Source organism: Equus asinus, chromosome 30, assembly GCF_041296235.1.
Source record: "Equus asinus isolate D_3611 breed Donkey chromosome 30, EquAss-T2T_v2, whole genome shotgun sequence".
Lineage (NCBI taxonomy): Eukaryota > Metazoa > Chordata > Mammalia > Perissodactyla > Equidae > Equus > Equus asinus.
Window position 1 is genome coordinate 23,341,089 of NC_091819.1, and position 23,342 is coordinate 23,364,430.

Below are 23,342 nucleotides of genomic sequence, written 5' to 3' on the forward strand. Positions count from 1 at the left end.
TTTCCCCAGGCTGTTTGTAGAAGAGCCGAGAAAAATGTGGGGAGGCCATTTGGCCCGGTGGTGGCATTTCCGAGCACTGGCTGGCGGCTGGAATCCAGAAAGCTATAACTGGCTGTGACTCACTTGCTGTCAGAGACCAGGGTGGCGGTGTCACAGTCGTGAGAGCCGAAAGTAGGGAGCATTTTAGGAAGTGAAGCCTGGTCCCAGATGGTAACAGTCTCCCAAGAGATGAGAGGCCAAGAAAAACTGGGAGAAGCTGATTCAATTCAGCACCGAGGGCAATATTTGTCTGTGAAAGAGTAGTTTCAGGGTGGGGCTTCCAAAGATGAGGTTTGGCACGTGTTTGGATTTGTTGGGCTTCAAGACGTCTTTGTCGAATGCCTAGCCAGGGCGTTGGGACGGAAGCCACACTGAGAGGTGAAAGCAGAAGATGAAGGGCCCCAGATTGAGGCAGATTGACAAGGAAGGAGAGATGATTGGTGCCCAGGGAAAGTGTTAAGACTGCAAAAAAAAAGTCAATGTGAGAAGGCCAAAGGGTGAGAGCCACTGGAGAGAAGACAGTGGGGAGACTCTACCTGCGGAAGAAGCTTCTGGGAGACTGGGGGCCTCGGCACACCAGTGGAGGAGAGCAAACATGCTGAAAAGAAGAGAGAACTGATGTGCAAACAGCTGTGTCCCCATGTGACCCGACAACTCATCTTTATATTTTTTCCATATTTGCTCCAGATTTGTTTTGACAAATAAAAGCTTATAATGCCGAAGTCTGTTTACACACTACCCTAGTCTTATCCACTCCTTCCACTGTCCTGAAGTCGACTGGAGGCCTTCCCATCCACGTTTAGCTTAGTTTTAAACTTTATGGAAATGACACCACGCTGTACATATTTGACAGTTTAAAAAATTTTAATACTGCCTTCTCAGACGTTCACCTGTGTAAATGTAGCTCTGGTTCAGTTATTTTAACTCGTGTTCAGTATTCCGTTGCATGATTGCCCACTATTTATCCATTATCAGGTTTCGGCAGGATTTCTGTGTTCTAACCACTGCCCTGAGCATTCTGTGCTGTGAGTTTGCGTGCGTACCGGTAGGATCTTCCCACTTGCTCCCCAAGCACCTACATCCCTTTATCCTCCCATCAGAGGATCTGAGAGTTCCCCCTTTTCCTCGACTCTGCCAGCACTTGGTACCATCAGATTTTTCAGTTTTGCTAATTGGGTGGGTGTTAGCTCCTTGAGGTTTTAGTTCGCACTGAGGTTAAGCATCGTTTCACGTGTTTTGACTGTGTAGGTTTCCTGATCTGTTATTTGTTCCTATCCTTTGCCTGTTTTCATTTGGATGGTTTGCCGTTTGCTTATGGATATTAGGCACTTAAGATATTCTGGAGAGATGCTAATCTTTGGTCAATTGTATGTGTTTCAAGTTTTCTTCCCAGGCTGTGGCTTGTCCTCACCTCTGCCCTCCCTTGGAGTCTTTTGTGATGCCAAAGTCTTTTTTTTTTGAGGAAGATTAGCCCTGAGACATCCGCTGCCAATCCTCCTCTTTTTTGCTGAGAAAGATTGGCCCTGAGTTAACCTCTGTGCCCATCTTCCTCTATTTTATGTGTGGGATGCTGCCTCAGCATGGCTTGAGAATGTGGTGCTAGGTCCGTGCCCAGAATCTGAACCTGAGAACCCTGGGCTGCCGAAGCAAAGTGCACCAACTTAACCTCTATGCCACCACCACCGGGCTGGCCCCCAAAAGTCATTTTTAAATGTTAGTGTTGCTAAATGTATCAGTCTTTTGCTTTATGACTTATGCCTCTGACTCTTCTTTAAGAGATCCTCCCCTCCCTCAAGGTTTTCTACCAGCTTAAGTTTTTATTTTCATATTAAGATGTTTCATCCATCTGGAGTTTAGTTTTGTGTGTTAGCAGGAACCCAGTTATGTTTTTCTGTGTCTTTAGCCGGTGGTCCCAGCACCGTGCACTCAGCAGTCCCTCCTTCCCTGGGTCAGTAGAACCGAGTCTCCACATCGGACGGATCGGCTTCCCGGCTCTCCGTTCTGTTGAAGCAGAGAAACCCGGTGGTGAAAAGAGAAGATGGGGCTCCTCCTGAGAGTTCTTTTCCCAGATTCTGGAGAGAGGGATTTAAATCTGAAAGTGCACCGGGTCTCCTGAAACAACATGAAGCTACAGAGTTGTAACAGTGTGGAATTGCTGTGGGAATGGGCATCTGTATCTGGGGGATAAAGAGAGAGTGGAGTGGAACCTGGTGTAGCTGGAGTGCACCCGCATGCCAGCTTTGTCTCTCCTCTGTGTCCCCTCCTGTACCACAGTGGGAAGGGGATGCAGTGTGTCTGGGAGGCGTGTCCACTCCTTTCCGAGTTGTGAGTTCCTTTTGCTCCCTTCTCTGGCCCCCTCATGTGCTCACTTGGCTGCTTCTTGCCGCCTGCAGCTCGTGACTGCAGTCCCTTGAGCTGTGCCCCCATAGTGACCTCGGGATGGGGCAGACCCCACTTCCCTGAGTGTCCTGATGGGCTCTGGAGTGAAACTGCCAGCATTCAGACCCTGGCTCTGCCAGTTACTTACTGTGTGACTGAAGAAAGTCTCTTAAACTCCCTGAGAACAGGATTAGGTTCAACTGTATGGAACGAAAATGGCAATGATTTAAACAAGATGGGTTATTGTTCTCCCACAAACAGCAGCTTAGGGAGGGCATGATAGCTCGAGGAATCGGGCCAGGCTCCTATCTTCTTGTTTTGATGTCTGCAATATGTGGCTTTCACCTCATAGTCCAAATTGGCTGCCAGGCTCTAGCCATCAGGTTCACACTCCATCTGGCATGAAAGGAGGATAGAAAAGGATCCATTTCCTCCTCTTAAGGATACTTTCCAAAGGTGCACACAGCACTTCTGCTTATATCCCAGGGGCCATTAGTCACATGGCCACACTTTGTTAGAAGGGGGACTGGGAAATGTCCTTGTTTCAAGTGACCATATATCCATCTAAAGAGGATAAGAAAGTATGTGGTTATGGTGGGTCTTCTGGTTCACCAACGTAGATGTTGACGTTACCAGAACATTGTGAGACAACGAGGTCATGAGGGATAGTGTGAACCACAAGCTGATGTCTTCAAAGAAGCGGGAAATGGGCCCTGGGAGATGACAGATGACAGCCACAGGGATTAAGGTAGACTGTGTCCTGGAGTTAAGGTAGGAGAGAGAGTGATGGAGGTGGACCTGCAGAATGGCCATGACCTGGGAGTCGCTGACCCCTCACACCGTCGCTGCCTTACAGAGCGCCTGCTGATGGCTTACAGCAGCGAAGGGCATGGTGCCAATCTGTGCCCCTGCTCAGTGGGCATTTTCCTGCCTTACAGCACAATCTACGAGGATTACAAACTGACCAGGCTACCCAGTGGAGCAACACTCCAGTGGTTTGTGATTCAGTGATGTGAGCTCTGTTTCTGTGAGCAGAATGGGGAGGGAGGGTCCTGGGGTCATCTGCGGAGAAGGAAGGGCCCCGAAAACCACCACCTTTCTTCCAGCTCCTCAGGAGGTGAGGTCCCTGGGGACAGACAAGATCCCTGAGAGCTGAGGAGAGGGAACATGGCACACCTTTGGAAGGAGCTCGAGGCAGTGGCTGTGGACCTTGTGGAGAGTAATGATGACAAGAGCAACCTCGTACCCAGGCACATACTAAATGGGTTCCTGTGGTTCATGCCTTTAGTCCTCATCACTGGGAGCTATAATAATAATACCTGGAGAGGAATTTGGCACCAACTTGATAAGGGAGGAGAAGGAGCCACTGGGAGGCCCCCGGCCACACGCTATGACGTAACCTCACCCGAGAGCCCCCGAAAATTTGATCAAGTCGCCCCAACCTGAAGCAGTGTGTGTGCAGACGACTCACAGAACCCAGTGAGTTGGGTCCCATCCTCCCTCTCTGGTCCCGCTCAGCACTCCTGGTGTCCTTTCCTTCTGAATAGTTGTGCTTTTGTTCAGATCCCAGAAGTGTTCTTTTCTTCTTTATTTCCTCTGTTCTCTCATTTAAGGACTTTTTTTTTTTTTGAGACTGCTTTAGATCTCTCAAATTGGTCCTTATTTTCTCTAATCTCTTGTGATCCATCCCTTTGTCTCGCCTCCCCACCCATATCCTAGAATTTATCTCTCAGCCCTCCAGCATTTTTAAGTTTTGGCAATCATATTTTTAAAATTTAGATGTAACTGACATATAATATTACATTAGTTTTAGGTGTACGACATAATGATTCAGTATTTGTAGATATTGTGAAATGATCACCACAAGAAGTCTAGTTAATATCCGACACCACACACTGTTACAGAATTTAGTGTGTGTGTGTGATGAATGGCAATCATATTTTTAAAAAATTTCCCAAAGCTATTCATCTCCACTTGCTCCTTTCTCATAGCTGACATGTTAGTTTTTTATGTAGGCAGTATCTTCTCAGATCTCTCTGGAAAAACTAATCATTTTTGAAAGTTTTCCATTCCCAGAATCCTCTCAGTTTTCTCCAGGGTCGTCTTGTGTGTTCATCTGTTCATCTTAAGTCCTTTTCTTTTTCATACCTGTTCAAAAACGGCTGATGGTCCTCGCTTGACTGTTCATACTTATGAAGGGAGAGCTGGAGTAGGTATCCCGCGTGGCTTCCCTTCGCAGATGTGTAAGTCTGGGGGTGGGTTAGAGTGTTGTTCAGTCAATGCTCCTTCCCTCCCCCACTGGCCTCCGTGCGAGAAGCTGGGTGATGCCCCTTTACGGCTGCCTTCCCTTCCCTGTCTCGCTTCTCCTCTGTCCCACCAGAGTGTCCTCCATGGTGCACAGGAACTGCCTGCAGTCCATCTTTGTCTTGGCTTGGGCTGCTGGGGAAACCAAATTAAGGCAAGACCTGCCCCAGTGTAACCAGGGTCTCCCTCCACTTTCTCAGTGGGCTAAGAAACTGTATCTTCACAAAGCAAATATCCATGGGATTCCCCTGTGGCCACAGCGTCCTAACAAGAGAAGAGCATAATATGGTAAAATGTATGGGAGTTTGGTGCCTAGAAAGCTGTTTATTCTGCTACCAGTAGCTGTCACCAGCTGGCCAGTTCACCTCTCTGGGCCTCAGTTTCTCACGTTTTAAAACACATTAGTGATTCCCAAACTAGTGATTAGGAGAGTAGTAAGGATGATCCAAATGGTGTTTTAAAGGTTTTTAAAATGCTATGACAAGGCCGCTCAAGCTATTAGCTAATGACAGTGCATTTGCAGCCCAGGATAAAACAGGAGGGGGCTGAATGACCCAGAACTCCCGGGAGGGAGCAAAGTGGGGCCCTCAGCACTAGCTGAGCTCTGCCTGTGCCCTCAGCACCTCGCCCAGGACTTCCGTTGACTGTCCCAGCAGCCCTGTGCTTCCAGGCCCTGTGCAGTGAGGGTGGTTTGGAGGGGCTGGCCCAGGCAGAGGGGGACGCAGTCAGTAGTCACCACGAGCAGAGACTCTTCTGGGGATGCCCTGCCTTGAATTCAGGAGGAAATTCACTTATTCATACCAGAGAACTTACTGCGTACTTGGTGTATTCCACGCAATGTGGAGATACAGAAATAAAAGACTCGGGTTTCACGGGGTTTGGAGTCTGGTTCACTGAAAGAATTTCTAGTTTCCAGAAGCACAAGTCAAAACCAGGAGAGCTGCAGTGGCAAAATATACAGCAAAGCAGAGCTGGTCAGAGGCATCTGTGCACGGGCCTCAGAGAAGGTACCAGAGGGAGAGGAGACACCCCCGACTCCAAATGGCCACACCGCAGAATGGAGGCAACTTAATTTCACACCGTGTATCCAGGTGTGAAAAACCATGTAAAACAATCAGGATACTTTGACCGCAAGTCCCCCAAGGCCGTAATAGAGGGTGACATTGGTTAAACTGGGCTAGTTCTTGTCTTAATTCAGGCTCCAACTGGCTTTAACAGTCAGGAGATTACTATCGCCCATGACAAAAAGTAGAGTGAGGTGGTTCTGGGTCTGGTGTGTTCGGCAGTTCAATGAAATCATCACTGATAACTGTTTCATTGTTTCCATTTTCTTCTCTGGCATTCTCACCTGCAGACAGCCAGATGCAGAGAGAGAGAGAAGGAGGACGGGGAGAGGGAGGGAACATGAGTCTTCCTGTGTCATTTTTTGAGGTCAGGGAAGATCGTTCTTAGAAGCTCCCAGGCAGATTTGCCCCTGAATCTCATTGGCCAGAATTGTGTCACTTCTCCCTGCCTAACCAATCACTGGCAAGGAGAGTGCGGTTGTCATGGCCAGCCTAGACCAATCAGGACTTAACCCTGACTCTCGTGGGGGAGGGGTGGGTACCTGAGTAAAATCAGAGTTCTGTTGGGAAGGAAGAAATGGGAGAGGAGCAGAGAAGGCTCCAGATAGACAACTAATGGTGTTTGCTACAATAACTTTTTTAGTTTTCTGTGACTTAAGCCCCCTTGAGCCTATTGGCAGAAAATAAACCTGGTAAACTCAGTTTTAAATCGTTCTCTTCTCCCCTCTCCTTGGAGCAGCACCTAAGTGTGAGGGGGTGGGGGAGGCAGGCACGTGTGGTCCTTCATTGGCACCTGTCTGCTTTGATTTCTTTTCATTTTTAATTGTGGTAAAAAACACATCACATAAAATTTACCGCCTTAATTATTTTTAAGTGTCCAGTTCAGCACTGTCAAGTATACTTATCTTGTTGTGGATTAGATCTCCAGAACTTTTTCATCTTGCAACACTGAAACTCTGTGCCCATTGAACAACAGTGCCCCATTTCCCCTCCCCTAAGCCGGTGGCACCCACCATTCTACTTTCTGTCTCTGTGATTTGACTACTCTAGATACCTCACATATGTGGAATCATACAGTATTTATCTTTTTGCGACTGGCTCAATTCACTTACTATAATGTCCCCAAGGTTCATCCATGTGGCATGATGGGTCAGAATTTCCTTCCTTTTTAAGGCTGAATAGTAATCCATCAGATGTACAGACCACATTTTGCTTATCTATTCTTCTGTTCATGGACACTCAGGTTGCTTGCACCTCTTGGCTATTGTGAATAATGATGCCGTGAACGTGGGTGTACAATATCTCTTCGAGATCTTGCTTTCAGTTCTTTTGGATAGATAGCCAGAAGTGGGATTGCTGGATCATAAGGTAGTTCTGTTTTTAATTTTTCGAGGAATCTCCACTATTTTCCATAGTGGCCGCACCATTTTACATCCCCACCAACATTGCACATGGCTTCCACTTTCTCCACATCCTCGCTAACACTTGTTATTTTCTGTCTTTTTGATAGTAGCCATCCTAATTGGTGGTACCTCATTGTAGTTCAGATTTGCATTTCCCTAAAGATTAGTGATATTGAACATCTTTTCATGTGCTTATAGGCCATTTGTATATCTTCTTTGGAGAAACGTCTATTCAAGTCCTTTGCCCATTTTTGAATTGGATTATTTGTTTTTTTGTTGTTGAGTTTAGGAGTTCTTTGTATATTCTGGATGTTAACTCTTTATCAAATATATGATTTGCATTTTTTCTCCCATTCTGCCTTTTCACTCTGTTGATTGCACAAAAGTTTTTAAGTTTGATGAAGTCCCATTTGTCTATTTTTGCTTTTGTTACCTGTGCATTTGGTGTCATATCCAAGAAATCCTTGCCAAATCCAGTATTATGAAGTTTTTCTTCTATATTTTCTTCAGAGTTTTGTTTTAGGTCTTACATTTAGGACCTAGATCCATTTTGAGTTAATTTTTGTGTATGGTGTTAGATGAGGGTCCAGCTTCATTCTTTTGCGTGTGGTTATCCAGCTTTCCCAGCGTCACTTGTTGAAGAGACTGTCCTTTCCGCATTGAGTGGTCTTGGCACCTTTGTCGAAGATCAAGGTGCCATATACACAAGAGTTTATTTCTGGGCTCTCTGTTATGTTCCATTGATCTATCTTCATGCATTACCACACTGTGGATTACTGTAGCTTTATAGTTAGTTTTGAAACCAGGAAATATGAGACCTCTAACTTTGTTCTTCTTTTTCAAGATTGTTTTGGCTATTTGGGGGCACTTGAGATACCATATGAATTTTAGGATGTTTTTCTTATTTCTGCAAAAAGTGTCATTGAGATTTTGATAGGGATTACGTTGAATCTGTAGACTGCCTTGGGTAGTATTGTCGTCTTAAAAATATTAAGTCTGCCAATCCATGACCATGGAATGTCTTTCCGTTTATTTGTGTCTTCTTGAATTTCTTTCAGCAATGTTTTGTAGTTTTCAGTGTACAAGTCTTTCACCTCCTTGGTTAGGTTTATTCGTAAGTATTTCATTCTTTTTGATGCCATTGTAAATGGGACTGTTTTCCTAATTTCCTTTTTGAATTGTTCACTGTCGATCTACTTTGGTTTTGACTGAGATGGTCTCTGCCCTTAGGATCCATACCACATCCGCTTGTCTCTACTACGGACCCTCTCAATTTCTCCCTTTCTGCTCCTCTGCTGGCTCTGTGCCCATCTCAGGGGCACAGGAAGGAAGGGCTCTGCGCCCTGGGACCACGGGAGACCCAGAGGAGTCTTGGGTCCTTCTGCTTGGACGTCAGTGCAGCCATCTCTGCTCTTGAGCGTTCATACCATGGTAGGTCAGGGGCCTCTGAGAGCCTGTGGATGCCAGGGTCCCAGGCAGGAGGGGCCAGTTCCCCTGTTATCTGGGGTTCTACCACCGCCTTAGAGGGAAGCCTGATGAGGGAGAAAAGGGGAGCCACGGGGCCCTGGCTCTTCCCAGAGACCCACGCCAGCACCTCGTTCTCTTGAGCTCCTCTTGCACACTCCTCTCCCTCAGCCTGGAGAGAATCTTAAAAATCTTGTTCCTGACGGGCAAACACTGATTCAGCCAATATTCTTCCCAGTTTTTCTGTCTCGCATCTAAAATTCCACTGTTTAAAACATAAAAGGAAAAAGTGTGAACGCTTTACCAGGAAGTTTCCCCTTGGAGCAAAGACCACTGGGAGCACCGCTCAGCCTGAAGGCGGTGAGTCAGCATAAAGGGAGGGCGGAGCACAGGACTTCTCCCTCCACCAGGCAGCCTCCCTTCCCTGCTCCCCCGCCTGCTCTCTTGAGCTGAAGGAGAAGGACCCTGAGTCAGGGTTAGTCCCTAGCTTAAACTCTACAGCAGCGGTTCTCAAAGTGTGGTCCTGGGGGCCCACCAAGTCAAAACTATGTCATAATAATTAATAATTCTAAGACATTCTTTGCCTTTTTCATTCTCTGTCTCTCACGAGTGTACACTGGAGTTTTCCAGAAGCTGCATGACATGATGTCGTAAGGGATTGAATGCAAAAGATATGAGAATCCAGCTGTCTTCTATTAAACTATTCTGTTAAAGAGAATTGCAAAAATGTACATAAATGGCACACTTTCATTAAAGTTTCTTTTTGTTTTGCAAGATATAGCTGTCTTTATAAATATTTATTTCAGTTAACATGAAATGTTTATTGTTATTTTTCAAAGACTTGATACATCAATATTTAAAAAAATTTCTCAGTTGTAATTGCTAAGTAGGACAGCACTAATCCACCTAACTAAAGGTCTGTGGGGTCCTCCATCATTTTTATGAGTAAAGGGGTCCTGGGACCAGAAGCTCGGGGCCTGCTGCCCCCAGCGTGGCTCTGCTTTCATCTGGGGCTGTCAGCGCAGCTGTCCCTCAGCCATCCTTGAGGGCCTCTCCCAAGGCTCCATGTGCCTCGAATTTCCCCGTCTGTCAGCTCCCAGCCAGAGTGGCCACATGAGGGCAGCAGATTCCGCCAGGAGCTGTCATGAGGCCCTCCAGCCCAGTTTCCACGGAGGAGTCTGCAGTGTTGAGTGCCTGTTGGGTCTCTGGCCAGTGGAGCTGGAGAAGCAGAGATGATAAATCCAGGTCCTTGCCATGGAAGGCTCAGGGTCCTGAGGCCCCCCCCACCCCCCGCAGTGAGCCGGGGAGCCGGCAGAGGCCCAGGCCAGAGCCTGACTGTGTGGCGGGGGGGAAGTGTTCAGTGAAGGTCATTGCCTCCAAGCGGTGCACAGCTGCCCTGGGCGGCCCGTTTTCCAGACTCTTGGCTTTGCCCCCGAAGTGTTTGTCCTTCCTGCCGTTGCCTGTGGGGAAGGAGCGCTCTGTCCTCCTTGCCGTTCAGTGGCGAGCAGCTGTCCTGCGGTAAAGCCCTAGGATGACGGAGGGAGCAAGGGGGTTCCACTTCCCTTTTATGTTGCCTCTGGTGAAGGTGGAGGTGAAGGGTGCCTGTGAAGTTTCACCCAAACTAGGGCTCGTTTTTATCAGGACAAGTCATGAACGTCTCTAGCTAGGAAAAGAAGGCCTTGTGGCCGTGTAACACAGAGATCATCTCTCACTTCCTGTTATCCGGTGATTCCACCCACCTCTCCCCAGAAGCTGAAGGCAACCTGGCATGAATAGCTAGCTCCACGCTGATCAGTGGAAGGGCGTGAGATCTAAATTTGTAAGACAAGGCTTCAAGTCCCATGGCTCCGGGCTGCTGGCCTGTGCGCTTTCCCTCTCACTATAATGCCAGCCCCATGGTGGTTTTTCCTTAAATAGTCATCATCATACTTAGTCAACCCAATGACACACAAAAACCGGTAGTCTGTTCAAGGATGGCCTGGCGGTTAGGAGCGGGGCTCGGACCCCTGGGGAAGGCAGGAACCGTCTGGGAGGCTGCGCATAGGTGTTCCCAGCTAGCTGAGGCGGCTTCAGACTGGCCCCACCTTTCCATCTCTCCCCTTCCCTTCCCTGAGTTAGATACTGGGTCACACACTTGAGGATTTTTGAGGTACTCCTATTTTCCAAAAACTAAGCCAAAAGAAGTGATGGCTGAAGAAGGGATCCTCTGAATTGCTTTGTACTTCCACTTAACGTGCTCCTCCTTTTTCGCTTTTTTATTTTTAACTGTGGTTTAAAAACAGTGTAGCAAATTTGCCGTCTTAACCGTTTTTAAGGGTACAGTTTCGTAGTGTTAACTATATTTACACTGTTGCATAGCTCCTCCTTTCGTAAATATTGATAAAGCAGCATTGCTCTTCTCTCCCTCTTGTGTCATTCGCGGTGCTCAGTAATAAAGATAAGTGACATTGCTTTACCACTCTCTAACTGATATGCCCAAGCATCCCCAGAGAATTTCCCCAGAAGTCAAAAGGTATTAAGAAAACATTGAATTGGTGATGGAGGAGCTCCCTTCTGAAGGGATTTGGCAGTAGCGTGGGGACCGTTTCAGCTGTGGATGGGTCTCTTGACCGCAGAGGAAACAATGCCCTTAACTCTGTTGTTATTATTTTAAAATCTTTCTCTGGCATACTTGAATGATGATGGTGTTATAAAACTAAAACTGGGGACTTGTTCTAGGAAGACAACCCCAATAGCATATGGAACTCCCAACTGGTGAAATATCAGGTTTTCGCATTGTGCCTGGCGTGTGCAGAGCCTGCGACAGAATTCCCCGTTAGGCCAACCTCAGATGTAGAAACACCTGTAGGTTTTCTTGGAGGCCTTGGAATAATCGCAAGTTTAATGATTTGATCTTCTCAAAAGGGATATGTCTGGTGATCCTTTTTCTTCAAAATGTTAGTTACTAACTAGAAAAAATATATGTGGAGACAACATGATTTCTTGCAGTTACTGTGTACAGAGAAATACTGTTTTCATTAATTGTTATATGAAGTGCCTTTTAAAATTTCACATAATTGTTTAAAATTTTTATGACTTGCCTTTGTTGCTGGTGATATTTATGTGAATTCTGTACGGTGAATTTAATCTTGTAGTTTATTCATCATCTGTACACTCGCACTGTCTGGCTGCGCTCTCCTTCTGAGTGTTAATTTCTTTTCTTTAGAGCACTGCCGATCCATTTCAGAAGGGTGTGGAGTGTGGCCCTCCCCTTTATTTAAATAACGTCACAGGAGTTCTCTTTACCTGGTAATGATTGGCTCAGGTCAGGGCATTAAGGCAGCTTTGTTTTCTATCTGTAGGTTCTAAGTTTTCTGACTGAGTCATTTGTCTCGTATCTAACCTTGTTCTTGACCATGGTAACACAGCGTAGGTTTCATAGGTGGATGTGTTTACTTGGTAAGAAGAAACAAGGATATTAGGAAAAAGCAGTACATTTGCTGACACTTTATCTTCTTTTTTTTTAGACTGTGTGATAGCTTATCATCGTAACTGCATTTAAACTTTTTTTTTTTTTTTTTTTTTTTTACTGCGTGGCAGCTTCTTTACCCACATAATTCCATTTATTTACTTAGGCCTCAAAATGCTGTTTTGAGGGGAGCATGAACTCAGGCTGCTTGGATACGATTTAGTATATTCCATTACCACTATACTGATAATTTACGGATGACATCTAAGTGACCTGACTGATCATGTCCTGAAGGGCCCAGGGCATCCCGGATAACCTCTCAGGTGCTGTGAACAGGAGGTCGGAATAGACACAGTCCAGAATCTCTTCTCGTGTAAAATTGGATGCGGACTTAAATGACGGATGAACAGAGTTAAATGCCACATTCAGTATTCTTGAGGATAGAATTAATTGACTGGGACTCTGATGCAGGTTAGAAATTACGGATTAGATCTTTGTAGAAACAGGGTAAAGATTGCAATAACCGAAAACATTTTATTTTTAAAGTGAGGCATATTTTTTTGCCCCAGACTTGCACTGTTTCGGTTCCCTCGTCTTTTGAACTTTACTGTCCTGTCCTTAATGTTAGTGGCCAGTCCAATACTTGATTTTCGTATCTGTGGGCATCTTGTGCATGTCATTCAGTAGCCAGATCCATTCTATGTAGCTTTTCATTAGTGGATACACAAACCTATCAGTTCTTCACTCTTCACTTAAGAATATATCCAAGTGGAAGTGATCAGCAAACTGGTGATGATCACTGTATTGAATGAAAATCTTTTAGTTATTTTTCCAGATATAATGAGTTTTGTAAGCCATTAAGATATTCTTGTATGGAATTTCCCTTCCTAGATGAATGATGAGAATATTGTTTTATTAAATCTTTTTTTCTCTTAGAAAAAAAATAGCAGGGCTCTGGAGAAGCAGTCAAGGTTACATTCCTGGTTCCACCATGTGTTAGCTGTGTGACCTTGGGCAAGTTGCTTAACCTCTCTGAGTCTCAGTTTTCTCAACTGTAAAAAAGAGATGATGATAATGACATAGGGTTGCTGTGAGACTCATATGACTTTGGGTATCTAAAGTCTTAATTCAGTGCCTGGCTCATAGTAAGTGTTCAATAAACAGTAGCTGTAAACATCACTGCACTTGAAATTCACAACTTTTTCAGATGTCAGAGTCAGAAAGAATCTCAGAAGTCATCTAATTCGATGTTTTCGGAAAATGTGTTCGAAACAGTCTCTTCCCTCAAGAGGTTCCACGCAAAAGGGTTCTGTGGCCAAGTATGATGGGGGATTTACAATTCAGGGCAGGATATCAAAGGCCCAGAGGAGTCACAGAGTAAAGAAATCTGTTGAACTTTGATTATTCCAGCATTTGTCCAGCTGATTTGACCGCAGAGCCCTTTTCACACATCACCTTTTAACTTCCAGGTTGCTAGTATCAGCACAACATATCCTAACCATCCTCCGAAGGGGAAATCTGTTTGGTGGTTCCTCTCGTCAGCGATCGTGCAGACTCTTCCGGAACATCTGGAGATGAGGAGCTGACCACCATGGATGATCATGACAGCTGATGGATAAGTTGATGGGGGGTTTGCCGTGTGCTGGTGCTATGATAAGCACTAGGCATGTGATATCTGATTTAATTCTTATAATAACACTAGGAGTTATTATCTCCTTTTACAGGTGAAGAAACTGAGGCTTGGAAGAGCTAAGTAATGTGCCCACGGGCACATGGCTGGAAAGTACCGGAATGCAAACTCAGGTTGGCCTGATTCTAGAATCCAGCCTCCCAGCACCCCATGCTGCCACGTCACGGCCATCTCTTGTAATGTCCTTCCTCATATTGAGCTTAAATCCAGCCCCAATCTCTCCCCTTCCTCCCAGGGACACATGAGTTTCAGTTCTAAATATCCTTTTGCCATTGTTTCTAGAACTTTATCGATCCTCCTTTTTCTCTTGACTTGCTCAGGTACTGTAGCATCCCTTTTGGACTGAAATACTCGAAACTGAACACAGTTCTGTCTACTCCATTATAATGTGATGGTTGCATTTTTAGGAACTCACACGTTATCAACAAACATCTTTTTTTAAAGAGTTCTTATATAAGACCTTTTTATTTTTTAGACAGTGTTAGGGGATAGAAAGTTCTAGACGTACAATAACAAAATTATTTTTTCTGCAAGGATTTTGATAACAAAGTTCTTTTTCATAGCTCTAGTGATATTGTGATCACATATTACTTTTTTTTTGGAGGAAGATTAGCCCTGAACTAACTGCTGCAAATCCTCCTCTTTTTGCTGAGGAAGACTAGCCCTGAGCTAACATCTGTGCCTATCTTCCTCCACTTTATGTGTGGGATGCCTACCACATTATGGCTTGCCAAGCGCTGCCATGTCTGCACCCGGGATCCAAACCAGCGAACCCCGGGCTGCTGAAGCGGAACGTGTGGACTTAACCGCTGCGCCACCGGGCCAGCCCCTGTGATCACATATTATAGTGATGTAAACCCTTAAACATCACTTGCTTACCTCTGGCTTTTGCTCAGGGGTGAGAGCCTCTTTCCCTCCCTCTCTCTCCCCCGACAGCAGCACCCTGTTAACAGTTTCTCATCAGTATCACCTCTTCTATTCCCGTATGACTCATTGTTTACTAAACGAGGCACAGAGCTCCCCAAACCTAGTAGCTGGGCTATGTTCCTAACATTTTTTTCCCTCTCATACTCCATGCTAGTTCCAAGTTGTGATCTGCTTATAATCAATAGCAGTCCCTAGTGATGCAAATCATTTTTCCATTTAGTAATTTCATTTTATGTATACATACATATATATATATATATAATTATAGCCAATTTTTGTTTTGAAAACACCACTGAGGGAAAAAACACCTGAACTCTCAGTGTGGTTTGACCAATGTAGCTTGCAGCTATCACTTTCTTGTTCTGAACCCTTGACTTCATGAATTCAGCTCAAGATCTCATTATTTTGGGTAGCTGCATTACCCTTTAGATATATATGGAGATTGTCTTCAACCAAAATCCATTTCCCCCACAACTGGGCTATCCATCTGCAGTTGTGTTTGGAGCCACCATCGAGGATCTTATACTTGCACCTGTTCAAGTTCATCTGATTAGATCTGGCTTGTTGTGCCAGCCCATGGTGGTCATCTGGAAGGCTGACTCTCCTTCAGCCTGGTGTCCTTTGTGAAAGTGATAAGGATTACCCCTAGATCAGCATTTTCCAATAGGTCATTCTGTGGTGATGGAAATGCTCTGTATCTGTGCTGACCAATATGGTAGTCACTGGCCACACGTGGCTACTGAACACCTGAAATGAGGCTAGTGCCACCGAGGAACTGAATATTAAATTGTATTATTTAATTGTAATTGTGATTTTAAACTTTATGTCATTTAACTCCTTCAGCTTTCGCTTGTCTAGAGAACGCTTTCTCTCTCCTTCAATTCTGAAGGACGACTTTGCCAGGTAGAATAGTCTTGGTTGGCAGTTTTTTCTTTCCACACTTTGAATATATTGTGGCACTCCCTTCTGGCCCCCAAAGTTTCTGTGCTGAAAAATCTGCTGATGGTCTTATAAGGGTTCCCTTGTATGTAACAGGTTGTTTTTCTTTTGCTGCTTTTATAAGTCTAATTAATTTTAATTTAAATAGTCACATATGGCTAGTGGATACCATACCGGACAGAGCAGCTCTAGCTGTTTACCTGAGACACAGGTGAAAAATCCTGAGGAGAATAGGGGCCACTGGAGATAGAACTCTGGATTGGGGATGGTCATTCAGTGATTATCAACCCCCTATATTTATAATACTTGAGTCATAGTTTCATCCATCGGTGCATATGGGTAGTGTTCAAGGACTTTGTCAAATCCCTTGTGAAATCAAGATGTCCTATATATGCATGTGGTTGCTTTGCTCTCCCAACCTGGTAGAGTTTTTTTCAAAAAATAGGTGCCCCCCCAATTTGTAGAAGTAATATGTGCCTTCTGTAGCAAAATGTAGGAAAGTACATAGAAGAAATTAACAATGACCAACAATTCTGCCGTCCGAGATAACTACTGTTAACATTTCAGCATGTTTCTTTCATCTTTTTTCTGTGCTGATATTTTTCACACCACTGAGAGTGTACATTCTCTGATATTTGCATCCTTATTTTTTTCATTGACAGTATTTCATAAGTACTTTCTCCCATCATTAAAACTCTTCAAAAACAGTTTTAAAGGCTGTATAATAGTTAATTGTATTAATGATTAATAATTGGCATAACCATTCCTCTCTTGCTATACTTTTAGGTTGTATCTAATTTTTTGCTATTATAGAGTGATGATAATATTATTTTGTGCAAAATAACTGTGTCTATAATTTTCATTGATTCATTAGCACAAAGTTCCTAAGAGAGTATTATCAAACCTAGGGATATGACATTGTTAAGGCTGATTCTTTCAAAAGAGGAAACAAAGTTAGCCTGGACCACATGCTGGCTCTAAAGGGTCAATGCTTTCCCTATAAATCTTTAAGACTACCCATTTGATCATCACTTTTAGCCACTCATTCCCTATTAATGTCAAGTTCACCATTGTATACGTTTTAGATTCCAATTTCTTAGCCTTTATGAAAATCAGGATGACATTGCCTGTGTCTTTCATCTTCCAGAAGCACTTCTATTCACTAAAATTCCTCAAAGACGAAGTCAACTTGTCTGTGAGCCCCTTAGTACCCTTGGATGTAACTCATCCAGGTCAGAAGACTTGAGCTCTCTGGGGCAGCAAGGTGCTGTCTTTGTACACACTTCACTGCCCAGCAGGCCCTGCCCCACTGTCCCAGACTCCGGATGACAGTGAGCTTTCTCTCGCTTTAACCTTACAAACAGATTCCCCTGGTTGTGCAAGATTACATCCAAAATGGCACTCCTCTTCATTTTCTCTGCTTTCTAAGAAATGGAATTGTTATTTTGGCAAGAATTTAGTAGAAACTGTATTGAAATTTTCATAGAGTGAAAACTATTCCATTTACAGCCACCACTGCCTGCTCTATAAGGAAGACAGATCTAGCGGAATGGAAGATCCTCCTCCGTACCTTGATGAGTCTGTATGGCTGAGTTTGGCAGAAGGAATGGTCGAGAAGTAAATGACTCTACAGAGTACAGTGAGAAGAGCTGGTGATTGGGAGGAGAGATGGGAAGGTGAAGAGAGGAAAAACCACCCAGCTGGATCACTCTATGAGGGGAATCAGCCAATAAAGGTCCTCATAGGATGGGACAGCTAAAAACGTTTGAGAACCAAAGTATCTAATATTTAATTGAAGTTGCTGGTAGATCCCCTCTTTTTCTCCAAAAGTGGCTGGCACAGCTCCGCACGGGGACAGCACACAGATGGCGAGCCTGGCCACTGCAGATGGAACTCAGCAGTTGCAGGAGCTCAGAGCCAGGGGCGACTGTGCAGACATAAGCTTCCTCCACCTTCTGCCCTGGCCTCCTGAGAACTGCCCGCCTTTCGGGGAGGACTTCAGACCGCCACAGGTTGTGCGATGGATGCATGGACCCATCTTATCCAGGGAGGCCTCTGCTGACATCTGCGTTACATAATAAACACAGCCATTGCTAAAAATAATGGTGATAATATCACAAAATAAAATTAAGAATTAAGTCGGTAGGTCAAGTATTTGGCGTCTCAGAACGCTAAGGCCCAGAGAGGTTAGTTAATGTATCTACGGGACCTGGTGTAATGGTAAATTCTGCTCTGTTTTCAGGTTCTCTGGCTCCTAGTCCCTTCTTCTCACTCCTTGCCCGGAAGGAGAGAGTGTCGCCGCTGAGGTAGATGCGGGGTAGCTCCTCCCTGTCACTCTTCAGGCACCATGTGCTCCTGGTCCCTCGTGGGCTCGGCTCTCCTCTTTGCGGCTCCCACAGGGGCCTTGGGGTCGATCAATGACTAGTTCTGTCGATGAGCTGAGCTCAGGGGTATGTATGGTCGGGGGGAGGAAGAGCTTCCTACCCCCTTGGGAGACAAATTTTTCCTAGTAAGGGGAATTGTGTGAGAAACAAATTCATTAATAAGCCCATCTGTGGTCATAAAGAGATTTCACCTGAACGTCACAAGATTTTCTTTGTTCCCGTTAAAGGGTTTAGGCCCCAAACCAAGAAGCATGAAGCAAAGGCAGGGAGGGCTTGGAGCCATCCAGGCAGCCAGGGAGGAAGAGATTGATGACCTGTCCCACTGTTCTCTTCTCCAGATGAGGACGTGCCTGTGTGTTGACTGGGGAGGAGGTTTCCTGAGAGTGCCAAGGCGCAAACCCTGAGATAAAGAGTCATAAATAGACCCAGGCCTGACCCCGAGCCAGGCTCAGTGTCCTTGGCCTGGAAAGGCTTGCAGGCCGGGTCCCAGGTGGGGGGGCTGGAGCTGAGCAGCTGCCGTGGAAATTTCCATGGGCCGTCCACCAGCTCTTGAGAAGCTCTGGGACTCCACACGGCATGAGGAGGACACGGGTTACGAAAGAGGCCCAGGACGTGGTCCCAGCCCACAAGGAGCTAGGCCCCTAGACAGGACACTCAGGGATGCTTGCCAAGAAAGCAAGTGAACAGCAGGTTGGAAAATCTGAAAACAAACTTGTCAACAAGGTTAAGGCAGGGAAACAGTCAAGAAAAGGTCAATATCGCCTTCCAGTTGTTAGAACCCCATTTCACCTTGCAAGGAAAATGTTGAAAAACTTCACGTTAAGGTAAAAGCTGATTTTATTACTTTAAGTACTATTAAAGGGGCCACAAACAGTATATTAATTTTTTTAAAGGAAAAAATTTCACAATTTATTACTAGTTGCTAGAGTCAGATATTCTTAAGAATTCAGGTTAAAACTACAAAATCATTTTTAATACAGAAATCAATGAGAAATTATCAAAAGACATCAGTTCTATGTCTTGGTAACTGTTATGAAAAGCTTTAAAGTGTGCAGTTTGGTAAAATGAGATGTTGCCACCACCCCAGGAATTGGAGATGTGTGTTTTCTCCCTTCTCCCTAGTAAGATTCAGGTTGTGTGTGTGCATACATGCAAATGCACACGTGCGCGTGTGAACCCACAATGATGCGCTCCCGGTGCACTGCGTCGGATGCTTTGGGTTGCAAGAGAGAAACCATGAAGAGCGTTTATTGGTTCACGTGGCTGAAAGGCTGAATGTTAGAGCAGGCTTCCAGTACGCTTTAACCAGGGCCCCAGCTCTGTTTCTCTGATTCTCTCTGCCCTGTCCTCCTTTGTGGGCCAGATTCCTTTCTAGGCTGGCTTTCTTCATGGGTGCAAGATGCCTGTGAACAGCAGCTCAGTTGGAACTGAACAACTCAGTTGGAATTTCTTGACAATTAGTCTGGGGGGGAGAGGGGCTGTCGCTTCCCATAATCATTGTGCTTAAGTCCTGAGCCTCATTCTGATTGGACCCCCAGGACCATGTGCCGATTGGCTCAGGCTCAAAAAAACCTATCACTTTGGCAAGTGGGTTGGGAGTGTCTTACACCATTGGGGACCACCCCTAGAATTGAGTGAGGCCAATGCCACTCACACCAATGGTGACTACACAATGGGGAGGAGGATAAGAGGTATTGGAAAGACATTCCCAATGTCTACCACACCTTGGTAGCAATTTTATTTTATTTTTTTATTTAAGGGGTACTTTCTATGTATACAGAACTATGGGAGACATAAAGATATGCAGTTTACAATCTATTAGCTATAAAAAGACAAATTGACAAATAACTACAGTACACTATTAGGTGTAATGTGAAAAAGAGGCATGCAAATGCCAAAAGAAAATCCTGCAAAAGTAAAAGGAAAGGAAGATGGCTTCTGGGTGAAGTGATCAGAGAGGCATCATGTCGCAAGTCACACTAGAATTAGGTCGTAAAGAATGAGTAGGAGTTTAATGATTACGGGTGGGAAGGGAAGGCACTGGAGGCCAGGGGGCAGTAAGAGCAAAGCCCCAGAGGAAGAAGGCCAAGGGGCAGTTGGAGAAAGGAGGCAGCCCAGGTTGGTTGGAGCACAGGTTCTAGAAGTTGCTGCTAAGGTGGGAGATGTTACCCCAGTGCAAAGATATCTCAGAGTCCGGGTGATACCTGAGTCAGTAGGATGAACTGCCCCACAAAGAGAGGGTGCAAGATGATCCTGTCTTTTTACATTTTCTCCCATAAAGAAAACTGGCTTAATTCCCCATTTGCCTGATGAGCAGGAAGCTCAGTATCTCCTCCATGGGGCTCCTTCACTCCTTAATTGTCCCCAAACCCAAAGGCTTATACAGCCCCAGGTAGAGGATGGGGTCAGTCTTTGACATGCAAGCAGGGACCCCTGGTCTCTAGTCAGTCTGGGGCCATCCAAGTCCCCAGGTCTCTGTGGCTCCTCCTCGGCCCGCAGCTGCTCGCTTTTCTAAACTCCTCTTCGCGCAGCCTCGCGCTCTCACCCGTGGTTCTAGGTTCTCGGAAGGGAGCGGTGCTGGCTTGCTCCTGGTCCCGGCGTCCAGCATGCTGCTGCTTCCCAGATCTGGGAACCGCTGCTACGTTTCGGTGAATTTAAAGAGCAGTCTCCATTGCCCGTCTGAGGGAGAATAAAGTAAAATACATATTCAGCAACTGGGATGACTTCCCCCACACACTCAAGAATTTAAGGACAAGGGGTCAGCCTGACAGCATAGCAGTTAAGTTCAGGCACCCGGGGTTCACAGGTTCGGATCCCGGGTGTGGACCTACACACCAGTCATCAAGCCATGCTGTGGCAGTGTCCCACACAGAAGAACTAGAAGGATTTACAACTAGGATTTACAACTATGCACTGGGCTTTTTGGGAGGGAAAAAAAAGAGGGAGATTGGCAACAGATATTAGCTCAGGGCCAATCTTCCTCACCATAAAAAAAAAAAAAACCCCGTTTAAGGACAAGAGAATGAATGATATACTCTTTTTTGATTCAGAGTATGCTACTTCCCAATTCATGCCATACAATCAGATCTTTATCCTTAGCAAAATCAACCTAGAATCAGAAAAGTTGCCTGGAGTGAGGTGGATGTGATGGGAAAGAAGGCCATGAGGGAATTTTGGAGGGGAAAAAAACTGTTCTATATTTTAATTGGGGTGTTGGTTACACAATGTAATCATTTGTAAAATCTTATGAACTGTAGACTTAAGATCTGTGCATTTTACAGAATACAAATTATATCTCAACTTAAAAATAGAAAAATTAAACCGATGGTTAGACATACTTGGCTAATGGCCATATGCTACAGTGTGTTGAACAGAAATTAATCTGGAAAAGAAAAATAATAGCCTGTTGAGAAGGCAGGCGCCTTCCCTGAGCATGGGCGCAGGAAAGCGGAGAGAAGCAACAGGCCTTGCTAACGGGCTGCCCTGGGAGGTTTCCAGTTGTGGGAGCCGAGCCTCTTCTGTAATGCGCTTAATCACTTCTAATTGTGCAGTCAGCTAATTACAGTAATTAGTCTTGCCTTAGTCAAACAGGCTTGGGAGTTCCTTGAAGTCATTCTCTTAGCAGGACTGGGTTGGGTTTTCCCGAGCCTGGCGGCCTCCTCAGATGGTGGCCTGCGATGGTGCATCCCCAGTGCTCCCGAATGATCTGTTTTTGCCATTGGGTGTTTGGGGGAGGGGGTGACTAATCTTGGAGCCAGTGAGTCATGCGCGCCAGGCCTCTGAGCACAGCGACGGCACAGCTCTCTCGTCGCGCCAACCCAGCCTCGCCTGGGTCCAAGTGAACCACATTTTGAAAACAGGATAATTCATTGCAGCACTGTTTGAAAGAGCAACAGAATAGGAACAGTCTGCGTGCCCGTCAGTACGAGACTGGTTAGAGAAACTATGGTTCATCCACATAACGTAACACTGAAAGAAAGGAGGAGGACGCGCTCTATGCACTAATTTGGAAAGAGCTTCAGGCTATGTTATTAAAGGAAAAAACAACAGAGGGTATAGTATGACCGTTTACATAAAATGTGAGAGCGTATGTTTGTATTTGCTTATATGTGTATAAAAGAACTTTGAAAAAAGACAAGCAGCTTAATAACAGTGGGTACATCGGCGTGGGGGGGGCAGGGGTGTGGGGCATCGGGGTTGGGAAGAGGCTGGGAGAGAGATGGAGTAGGGGGAGATTTTTCATGCAAACCTTTTAAGAATAGTTTTTTAAAAATCCTGAGAGACTAGAATCAATTAATTACAATGATCAAAAGTTTATAAAAATAGGGAAAAGTTTTAGGGAAAGGGGGACCCCAGTGCTCACCTAACCCGGCATTTCCCACACGGTGGTTTGCAAAGGCGTCATGGGAAATTCGTGTACTTAAAGCAATAGTGGAATTCGTTTTAATTCCTATTTTCTGTGTTCAATGAATAAAATAGTTACTAACCAGTTGTTTTCTGTACCGACAGAGCCCTCTGTGAGCCCCGGGGCTGTGGGGTGAGCACACGGGCTGCTGGCCCCTGGAGAGCGGGTGCGCAGGCATCTTCCTGCTTTGAAACAACTCCTCCTGCTCTGGTGGTTCTGACCGTCACACGGTTTTGAGTTGTTTTTATTCTTAGCCACATATGGTTTAATTTATACCCCAAATGGCCCAGGAGTTGACCAAGATTCTTTGCTCAACCAAACTTTAGTCAGGCTCCTGAACCTTCTCCTAGGCCCGTCTGTGCACTTCCTTATCAAATCCAGTTTTAGCCACGTCAGTTTAGCAAAAATCCTCCAGCCCCCATATCTGACCACTCTTGCTATCTGATCAGGTTCCTTGTCCTCCACCCGCCCAGGTGATGTCTGATCCCCCTGGCCTGTCTTTAGCAAGAATCCCTTTAGGTCAGGTTAGCCAGAATCCCCTTTACCCCTTGTTGGGTTGCAACCTCGGAAGCTTGTCAGGTATCATCTGAAATCGGGTCCCGTACACGGAGGGCAGGCAGAGACCAGAGAAAGGGGCAGACCACTCCGGATGGGCAGGTGGCAGTTTTAATGAGCGAGGGAACTTACTTATGAGGCTTGTCTTGGGCGGCCGCGAGACGAGCGGTTTTCCACACCCACCTGTCAAAATCTTACAGTTTGTATAGAGGCCTTAACTGGGCTCAGTGACGTATACCATCCAGATGGTCTCACCGCCACAGTGCGCTCTCAGGCTGTGTCCTCAGGGCAGCTTCAGGGAGTGGGGAAGGCAAGTGGAACGCACATTCCAAGGTGGGGGC